Below are 11,340 nucleotides of genomic sequence, written 5' to 3' on the forward strand. Positions count from 1 at the left end.
TTGTTGATAGGAAAGAATGAAATAATATCTTTTGCTGCAACTTTGATGGAATTGGAGTCCATTATTCTAAATGAAGTAACTCAGGAACAGAAAAGTGCCTTGGATTCTCACTGATAAGCAGGGGCTAAGCTGTATCTACACAAGGGCACACACTGTGGTATAATGGACATTGGAGACTCAAAAAAGGGGAGGATGAGAGGTGATGAGGGATAAAAAAAATCACCTATGGGGTACAATGTACACTATTCAGGTGATGGATACACCAAAAGCTCAGACTTCACCACTGTACAATATATGCATGTAGTGAAATTCTACTATTTTTAAATTAAAAATTTTAAAAAAGACTTGTGCTAGTGGAATAAAATGCCTGAGTGACAGTACATTTGTTTATAGCATGATTTGCTGAATATTTTAAACTCAGAAAAAATTACTTTCAAAATATTATTCCTTATGGACAATGCACCTAGTCACCCAAGAGTTCTGATGAAGAGAGTAACATCGTTTTTGTGCCTGCTAACACAACATCCATTATGCAGCCCATGAACCAAGGAGTAATTTCAACTTCCAAGTTTTCTTATTCAAGAAACACCTTTTGAATGTGCTAACACTGCAATAGATAGTGATTCCTCTGAGGGATGTGAGCAAAGTTAAACTGAAAACCTTGTGGAAAGGATTCACCATTCCTAGATGCCATTAAGAACATTGATGATTGATGAGAGAATATCAAAATAACAACATTAACAGGAGTTTGGAAGAATTTATTCTAACCTTCATTGATAACTTTGAAGGGTTGACGACTTTAGCAGAGAAAATTATTGCAGATGGGATAGAAATAGCAAGACAACTAGAATTAAAAGCAGAACCTGAACCAGAACCTCCCTCTTCCCCCTCCTTTGGTTGTTGCTGCCAAGCACATTCTTGGAACGTTGGGTTTTTCTGCAACTAAATCCTGATGTCCATTGACTAGCTTTTTAGGATGTGGCAGTCAGCCCCCAAGATGGCCTCTAATGATGCTTGTCTTCTAGCGTTCGTGGTCTTGTATAGTCTCCTCCCACCATGAATGAGGTCTGACATATGTGACCAACAGAATTCTACACAAGCGACCATAGGTGACCTCTAAAGCTCAGTCAAAAAAGACATTGCTGCCACTGGGTTTGGTCTCTTAGAGCATTAGGTCTGGGTGAAGACAGCCACCATGTAGTGTAGGCCCTCCATAGCCTTGCAGATGGGCCCGCATGGAAGAAGAACAGTAGCTTCTTTTCACCACCAACCTGTTAATCATGTGAATGAGCCACCTCGGAAGTAGATCACTTAGCACCAGTCAAGCCTTCAGATGACTGCAGCCCAAGCCAAAATCTGGCTAAATCTCATGAGTATTCCAGAGACAGAACTCCCTAGTGAATTTCTAACCAACAGAAAAGGAAAGAGGAAATGTTTATTGCTGTTTTAAGTTTTAGTTTTAGGTAACCTGTTAGGCAACAAGAGGCGATTAGCAGTTGGGGTTGAGAGTTTTGGCAGCAGCAGTAGCTTTTCTGATCCCTAGATCACAACTAAAGCAGAGTGTTCTTGAAGCCAGTGTTCCAGCTTTCTATTTGACCACTTTTCCATTTGAGGCAGAGATAGCAGTAACCAACTAGGTCTGTTTGGCAACATGGTACTGAGAGGCATTCTTGATCTCCCAGCCTAATATAACCACTCCTCCAGTCTTTCCAATGACTTTGTAAGTGCTTACTTCTCTGTATTAAATTATTTTCTGCCTAAAATAGTTGGATTTGTTTCTGTTTCCTGCAATCGAGAACTGAATTGCACAGTCTATAATAAGGTAGATTCTCAACATATTTGGTTAACCTCTTCTCATCTCCTTCAAAAATTTTTTCTGTATGGCTGCCATAATAAAGTAGCACCAAAACCAGAAATGTATTGTCTCATGGTTCTGGAGGCCAGAAGTCTGAAATCAAGGTATTGCAAGGCCTTGCTCTCTCGGATGGATTTGGGGAAGACTCTTTCCTTGCCTCTTCTAGCTTCTGGTGTTTGTTGGTAATTCCTAGCATTCTTTGGCTTGTAGGTGCATCGCATCAGTCACATGGCCATTCTCTGCCTATGCATCTTCACATCGTCTTCTATGTTTGTCTGTGTGTACAAATTTTCTCTTTTTAGAAGAACATCAATCAGACCAGCAGAGGCAGCAGCCCAAGCAGCTGCAGTTGCAGCCTGTGCTGCTCTTTCACCCCCTGGGGTTTCTTACCCCTTCCTCCTTTTCCTTCTTCACCACCCCCTTCCTGCAGCCCCTGTTGTTCCACCCCGGCCTTCCACCCTTCCCATGCCTGCTGGTTCCCCCTTTCCCCTAGTTGCCTTGTGCCTGCAGTTTATGGGCTTCACTTCCACCAGTGACCAAAGACTTGGCCAAAGTCCAGCTCCCCAGAACAGTGCTCGACATGGACAATGGTGTGATGGAAGGTGGATTAAATGTTACTTTCACCATCTGGCAACTTGTGCATGGAAAGGCAGTTGGCAGAATCATTGGGAAGAAAGGAAAACCAGTTAAGATGTGCAGGAGAGTGGTTTATTTATCATCTCAGAAGGGAATTGTCCTGAGAGAATTATCACTTTGGCTAGATCCACTAAAGCCATCTTCAAAGCCTTTGCTATCTATGATCATGGACAAACTAGAGAAGGACATCAGCAGCTCTATGACCAATAGCACAGCAGCAGTAGACCCCAGTTACCCTGAGGCTGTTAGTCTGTGCTAGTCAGTGTGGCTCTCTCATTGGAAAAGGTGGTTGCAAGATCAAGGAAATATGAGAGAGTACAAGAGCTCAGGTCCAGGTGGCAGGGACTGGCCGTCACTATGGCTGGCACTCAGCAATCTACTATTGAGTGTGCCAAACAGATCGGTGTGGTCTCCCAGTCCCCCTCCACTGCCCCCAAGGGCATGACCCAAGCCGTCCAGCCCTCCTGTCATCTTTACAAGTGGTCAGGTCTATGTCATTCAGGGGCAATTCACAGCTGGATTTGACCAAGCTGGACCAGTTGGCAATGGAACAGTTTCATTTTCCCATGATGGATAGCAACACCCAATGTAGGCAGGTTTATTTATTTATTTATTCATTTATTTTGAGACAGAGTCTTACTATGTTGTCCTTGGTAGAGTGCTGTGGCATCACAGTTTACAGCAACCTCAAACTCTTAGGCTTACATGACTCTCTTGCCTCAGCCTCCCAAGTAGCTGGGACTACAGGTGCTCATCACAACACCCAGCTATTTTATTGTTGTTATTGTGGTTTAGCAGGCCCTGGGCAGGTTTGAACCCGCCAGCCCTGGTGCATGTGGCTGGCGCCCTACCCACTGAGCTATGGGTGCTGAGCCCCAGTGCAGTTTTAGATGCTTCTGCTCAGACTACTTCTCAGGAACTCACCATTCCAAATGATTTGACTGGCTGCATCACTTAGGCATCAAGGCACCAAAATCAATGAGATCCCTCAGGTGTCTGGGGGACAAATCAAAATTGGGAACCCAGTAGAAGAATCAACTGACAGGCAAGTTACCATTGCTGAATCTGCTGCCAGCATTAGCCTATCTCAATATCTAATCAATGTCAGGCTTTCCCTGGAGCAGGTGGCATGGGGAGCAGCTAGAATAATGCAGATTCATCCATTATTCCTTTCTGCTGTTCACCACCACCCATGATCCATCTGTGTAGTTTCTGAACAGTGAATGATTCCAGGGTTTAACAATTTATAAATTGTCAGTTTCTACACACTTTGTCATCCACTCATGATTTTTCTTTTTGAGACAGAGTCTCACTTTGTTGCCCTTGGTAGTCAGTGCTGTGGCATCATAGCTCACCACAACCTCAAACTCCTGGGCTCAAGCGATTCTCAGTGATGGATTTCAGCCTCCCTTGTAGCTGGGACTACAGGCGCCTGCTGCAATACCTGGCTTCCCTCCCCCGCCCCCCCCTTAGCAGGCCCAGGCTGGATTCAAACCCACCCCTGGAGCGTGTGGCCGGTGCCGTAACCACTGAGCTATGGGCACCCAGCCCACTCATAATTTTTTAATTAAAGCATTTTAATTCCTTTATCTGTTCAGCTGTTAATGCTGAGATCCACCCGTATTTAGTTTTATAAGCTTCTCCCTTTTTTTTGTTTGTTTGTTATTTGGCTCATAAATTTTTCTGTTTGTCATGGAAATGTAAGAATAGTAAATGTAAAACTAAACATTTTGGTCTACTTCTGTAATGTCAGGAATTTTTCAAAAAAATTAAAAGATGTATTGGAGCTTTTTCTTTGTAACTAGAAAAAAAGAACATTACATAGTAAATTAGAATCATCTGTAATAAGTTCCTTCTAACTTTAGTACTTCTGTAAAAACCCTATTTCTAAATAAGGTCACATTTGAGGTACTGGAGATTAGGAGTTCAACACATCATTTTTGGAGAGGGGACACAATTCAGCCCATAACAACTTCTATCTGCCTCCACACTCTCAGCTAATCTCTTCTTCAGAAGGTGCTATCAGACAGCGGCTTCTAATGCCCCAACAGAAAAATTTATTTACACATGTCTCAGGGATGAGTTGACATTCTTTTCATATGGTTGGAAAACCTACACTTAAGGAACTCAAGATCTTTCATAGTGGGCGGTTAAATGTATTAAGGGAAGACAAAGAATGCTAAACAAAGAAAATATCAGTGACCTTCTACATGTCTTAAATTAATTTTTCTTTTCTATTACATGCTTGTTTGAAATGTTCAGGATGTTTCTTCAAAGTTTGTATGAAATACTTGTATATTTATAAACATAACTTATTCAGTTACAGACAATATGTATATACTAAGATATTTCATATGATTTCTCTTCTTGCCCACTCTACTCCATCATTTTTTGTCTTCATTTTTGAACACACTGTTCAGTTTAAATCTTAACTCTTCAAGAAATCCTCCATTGTCCCTCCAATTTAAAATAACCATAGATTTATTATCAATCACATAACTTTTAAAATACTCTGTATACTGTTTTTACTAGTTAATAATTTCTATTTATTTGTTAATTACCTTTTCCCACTATAAAGTTGGCTCCACGAGAATCTTACCAACCTTGTTTGTCATTGTATCTACAATGCTTATGACAAGATGTAGTGCGAAGTAGACTTTACGTGTGTACATGTCTGTGTATATCTAGAATGACTGAATAAATGATTTTTTTTCTTTTTTTAAGAGACAGATACAGGGCAACATTGATGCTTGAAATGGATCAAGTTTGTTTTGTTTTGTTTTTTTAGAGATAGAGTCTCACTTTGTTGCCGTCAGTAGAGTGCTGTGGTGTCACAGCTCACAGCAACCTCTAGCTCTTGGGCTTAGGTGATTCTCTTGCCTCAGCCTCCCCAGTAGCTGGGAATATAGGCGCCCGCCACAACACCTGGCTATTTTTTTTGTTGCAGTTTGGCTGCAACACCACCCTCGGTATATGGGGCTGGTGTCCTGCTCACTAAGCCACAGGCGCTGCCCCAAGTTTTGCACAACTTTTATTTAGCTATGGAGACCTGGATAGATATTTCTCAAACTTTTTCCCCACCCCCACCCCCCATTCCCCAGTGTATGGGGTTACATGGATTTAGTTTCTCTCACAGTTATCTTAAGCTAGTGAACCTCACAGTATACTTACCTGCCTCTATGAGCTTTGCTTCAAAGATTTGGTGTGTTGTTGAATCCTAACTCATGCTGTAAATTATTTAATAAAATAAATAACCACTTGTGTTAAAACCTCTGTGTAAAATATGAATTGTAGCATTAATAACCCAATAAAAATAACTCAAATTAACAGCTAGAACTAGAGGCATTTCTATTGAAGTCAGGAATAAGACAAGGAAGTTTATTATTGGTCAAGATTGCAGGGAGAATGGGGACTGAAGACCCCATTATTGGCAAGGGAAAACACCTCCAGAAAAGGGAAAAACAGAGAAATAAGCTGATCAAAGTGAAATAAAAAGTTTAGTTAGCTTACTCTTAAACTAGGAGCTAAATTACTTGTCTGAGCAGTAATTGTCTGCTTTTACTAGAAGCATGACTTATAAGGGATACAGCTTGCAAACACCCCTCCTGGGTCTGAAGAACAATGACCATAATAGATGGACAATCAAGGCCTGGAGAGGAATATTAACCAAGCTGTCACCTGCCCAGTCAACAGTCAAAGTAAATACCCATTGTGTGGATTTGTGTTATGGCCAAGGCAGAGCTTAAAGGAACAGCTCAAGCCCTGAAATAGGGACAAGAGAGCTTGAACTCTAATCACAGAGGGAAAAGCCTTTGGGTAGAGATAAGAAGAAAATCCTTGTTTTCCCCCAATTCTTCAGAGGAGGCCTGACGCTGTTGCATCTGTTCCATAAACTAACTAGAGGGGTCTAATCTCCCCCAACGAATCTGTGTGTGTGACCACAGACAGGAGGCTGCTCCCACACAAGGCTCAGGCCCTTTAAGCTAATGATTATAGATAGAATAAGAACTTACATGCTTACTCAGGGAAATTGGTGATTTTTTTTATTCCCTTCCTCAGCTTACCCTTTCAGCTAAATGAGAAAATAGCCTTCAATAAATGCTGAGTGGAACAAACATTCAAGGCAACTTGCTGGAACCCTAGAACCTAGCAGTGGTTCCATATGTTCCCACCTTTGAAAACTCTATTCTGCATGTCCTATCTTTTTATCTCTTGCTGCTTTTAACCTTATTTTTCTTCAATCAATAGCTGATAACCAGTAGACCAGTTCTATAGGTCTTAAAGACCGTGCTCCTGGGGCGGGACCCCAGCAAAGATAATAAAACAATAAATATTGCAAAGAAAGAGGAAAAACTGTCATATACAATAAGGTTATCTAATTGTCTACCACAAAAAATTGAATACCTAAGCTGAAAATAAAAATTATCAAGAAAGTTTAGTCAGTTAAAAATCTAACAAAAAAGATCAATATCTTTCCTATACAGCAACAATAACCACTTAGAAATAGAAAGGAAGAGATAATTTATTCCAGTAGCAAAATTTGCATAAAAACTGGGAAAAAGAGTTGAATAAATGTAATGCAATTTCCATGAAAATTCTAGCTTTTTTTTTTTTTGAACTTGAAAAGTATGCTACAGTTATGTGGAGAAAAAAATATTTAAGTATAGCTAGAAGATTCTGAGAAAGTAAAAGCAACAAAGAGGGATTTCTGGGCAGGCAGATGGCTCACACCTATAATCCTAGCACTCTGGGAGACCAAAGCCAGTGGATTACCCGAACTCAAGGGTTTGAGACCAGCTTGAGCAAGAGCAAGGCCCTGTCTCTAAAAATAGCTGGGCATTGTGGTGGTGCCTGTAGTCCCAGGAACTGGGGAGGCTGAGGCAAGAGAATTGCTTAAGCCCAAGAGTTTGAGGTTGCTGTGAATTATGATGCCATTGCATTCTACCAAGGGCTACAAAGTGAGACCCTGTCTCAAAAAAGGGGGGAGGGATTTGCCATATGAGATGTTAAAATGTATTATAATATTCCAATAAAACACTTACTGATTTTGCTTCTAAAATTGCTAGACTGATTGATGAAATAAAAAGAACAGAAATAAATCCAAATGTGTGTAAAAATTTAATATATGGCATATACGTTGGGAAATCAGTGGGACAAATATGGATTATTTGATGATTTGTATTATTGCAGATAAGTTTTTGAAAAGTTTGTATTTCTACCTCACATTTATACTGGATAAATTTCATTTGATGCTAAACAAAATAACCACTCAAGTTCTTAAAAATTCCCAGTAAAATATAAACAATTAAAGAATTGCTAAAAATATGGGTAAATGCCAGTATTGCTCAGATTAATAATGGCTTGTTTAATACCCAAACCAGAAAACTTCAATAGATTAACTATTTAAAGATTGTACCCAACTGGGCACAGTGGCACACACCTGTTATCTGGGAGGCTGAGGTGGGTGGATTGTTTTGAGCTCAGGAGTTTGAGACCAGCCTGAGCAAAAGTGAGACCCCCGTCTCTACCAAAAATTGAAAAATTAGCTGGGCATTGTGGTGCATGACTATAGTCCTAGCTATTTGGGAGACTGAGGCAAGAAGATCACCCTTGACCAGGAATTTGAAGTTACTGGGAGCTATGACACTACAGCACTCTACCAAGGGCAACAGAATGAGACTCTGTCTCAAGAAAAAAAAATGTAGTCAAACAAGCAACTTTACTGCCCTACCAGTAAATGGCCAATTGAGGGGAAAAAAGGGATGTTTTCCTTATAATGCAATGCATTCTCATAAATTAAGAAAAAAGATAAACATCTTATCTGAAAAACATTTTTCCCATCTTTCTTTTTCAAAGAAAAATAAGTTAAAAAAGCAAGAAATCCCATTCATAGTAGAAATCAATTGGTCATATGAAAAACATTTGTCTTCCAATAATTAAATAAATGAAAATTCACACAAAATACCATTTTAATGTTTGGATTCACACATATTAAAAAGAATAAATTTGCTGACCTTGAGTGGTTTCAGAACTAAAGTTGTGCCCAGAAATTCAACTTCAAAGATTTTGATCTTAGGAAGGTTGTAAGAAAAGTGAACAAAGATGTTTGCACAAAATTATACTGTGCTTTATAGTAGTGAAAAATTCAATACAATCTAAGTGCTATGAATGAGAGATTGATTGAATAAAACTTGGAAAATCCACGATAAAAATCCACATTAGGATCTATAGTTAATTGTATGAACAATGGCTATATATTTTTATACCAAAATGGCAGAGTTCAATACAATAAAATAATGTGTATCTGTGCATAGAAAAACTCTGACATACACTAAAATTTCAATAACAAGTTATTTTGGGGTGGGTTGTGAGTCATATCTTTCTATTTATTAATTTCTGCATTATCTGCATCTTTTGCAATGATCATTATAACCAGAAAAAGAAAAAACATACTGTTGTGAAGGAGAGCATGAGAAAAATGAGGGGGAGAAAGGGAGGAGGGGAATGGTGAAGAGGAGAAAATAATTTTCTTGAAGTTTCACTCTTGCTTCAGAGGCTACATTTTAACAACTTCCCTTTCAGTTTTCTGCTTTTCCCTTAATACAAATGGAAAGGCACTTAAAATATGTATATGTAAGCCAAAATTTTATAATTTAGGAAAAAATACAATAGTTTAATCCACGATGTTGAATTTTGCCTAAGGAAAAAAATGGAGTTGAATGGGATTACCAGCTGGATGAGGGTATATATATCACCTAGAATCATCTGTCCTTTCTAAGGTTTTACTAAAGAACAAAAGGACATAGAGTCCTTTTATTTATTCTTCTAGATAGCATAGGTCATACTTTTTTTTTTTTTTTTTTGCTTCTTGCCGGACAGTTTTCATTCAGTTGAACTTTAGTTTATTCTTCCACTCAAAACTATAGCCTTTTTTCATTAATTCATTAATTCATTCATTCAACAAATATTTATTGAAACCTACATTGTACCAGGCACATTTCTTGATACTTGGGGACCTGTCAATTTACAGCCTTCCTGGAATTTGCTTTCTGTCTCTTTAAGAAATAGCCATACAAGCACAGCTATTGTTGAGGCCATCTGTCATATTATTCAGGGTCCCTTAGGAAAGTTCCTTTATAATCGAAGAACTAGAAAAGTAGTTAAAGAATTCATATATACTTTACTCATGAACAAACAAAGGAAAGTTCATATCTGTTGTTTTTTTTTTTGTTGTTTTGACTGCCAGGAAGCTTAATTTATTTTAGCCTAACTTGAATAATTGTGTAAGATTTGCATCCATCCAATTTCCATACTAACCTTTCCCCTCTTTCAGAACTCTTTATCTTCCTATTTCATTTATATTTTCATTGATCTTTCATTTTTAAAAATTCAAATTGCTGGGTGGCGCCTGTGGCTCAAGGAGTAGGGCGCTGGCCCCATATGCTGGAGGTGGCGGGTTCAAACCCAGCTAAGGCCAAAAAAAAAAAAAAAAAAACTGAAAAAAAAAAAAAAATAAACAAATAAAATTGCTTTATTATGCCACTCTAATGTATTTGTAAACTGTTTCAAATCTTAAATCCCTTGTGGGCTATCAACCTAAATGACAAACAGAGAGAGTCTCTAAAAAATATTTATTGGGGAATAGAGCATTGCCAGGGAATGTTATAGGAAACTACGTGTTTATTCAAGGAGGTAAAGGAAAACAAAGACCTTTAAAGGAAAATATGGAAATTACATAATTATTTTGAAATAATTATCCTTGGCTACAAAGATCAATAACAAGGGTGATGCCAGTTCAAGGTTAAAAGGCAGTTGCTGGGCAGATGTCCTTGCAGAAATATTTTTTGTGTAAGGTTGTGATGGCCTTTGTGCAAGGTTGTGGTTTTTGCAGTCTTTTTGATAGCTTTTGTTATGAGGCATGGAAGCATGAAAACATTCTTTTCTTGGGCCTTCGCTGGCTCTATTTGACATTTTTTTTTCTTTTTTGTTTTGTTTTGTTTTTAACATTAGTGGCTCCATTTTGATTCTCACAACTTTCACAGGAACTAAGGGAACCGGATAAACAATGAAGAAACTGACAAATCCAGAATGTAGTGCATTCTTCAAGACAGCTAACATGGACTCTTCTAAAAGCTAATATTTTGAAAACCTAAAAAGTGGAGGGGACTATTCATGTTGGAGGGGAAAAAACAAAATAAACGAATGTAGTGATTGCTGATTGGATCCTAGCTCAAAAAAAAAAAATCTGCTTATGAAAAAAGATTGAGAATAACTGATGGCATTTTTATTTTTGGTAAGCAATGCTGTAGTCCATATTTTGAGTTAAAATTTTATTTTAATTTACAAATATTAATTGTCAATATTCATGGTTTACATAGTGATGTTTCCCCATACACACAAGGTATAGTGATCAGATAAAGGTAATTAACATTATCTGCCATCCAATTGAAGTCATCTTAATACGGCCTGGATATTAGATAATATTAGTAAATGTTAATTTTCTCAGGACTTGGTAATAATGGTATTATGATTGCGAAGGACAATAAATGTCTTTACTTTCAGAGATGCATAGAAAGTATATAGGAGTGTGGTGTCTCGCCTGTAACTTTGAGATTCAGCAAAAAACCGTATTTACAAATACTTATCTACGTAAAACGGCAAAATGTTACGTGTCTGAGTGTTGAGTCGTGTATTATTGAATTTGGGGGATAAAACTTGGAGTTATTATTTTTGCCGCTGTTGCTATGACATCACTAGGAAGCTGGAATTACTCCCGCTCCCGAGCACCCTGAACTCTCGCGATACTACAGCCTGGTAGCGCGCGAAAGGCGGCGGGAGGGGCTGGAGAG

At 38.5% G+C, this 11,340-nt stretch overlaps 1 pseudogene; it reads left to right on the forward strand.

The window, feature by feature from the left end:
• The first annotated feature begins 2,411 nt into the window (after positions 1–2,411).
• On the forward strand, positions 2,412–3,687 carry LOC100963969 (annotated as a pseudogene).
• Positions 3,688–11,340: the final 7,653 nt, after the last annotated feature.

The sequence above is a fragment of the Otolemur garnettii genome, unplaced genomic scaffold (assembly GCF_000181295.1).
Source record: "Otolemur garnettii isolate 467f Iridium unplaced genomic scaffold, OtoGar3 scaffold00001, whole genome shotgun sequence".
Taxonomy (NCBI): Eukaryota; Metazoa; Chordata; class Mammalia; order Primates; family Galagidae; genus Otolemur; species Otolemur garnettii.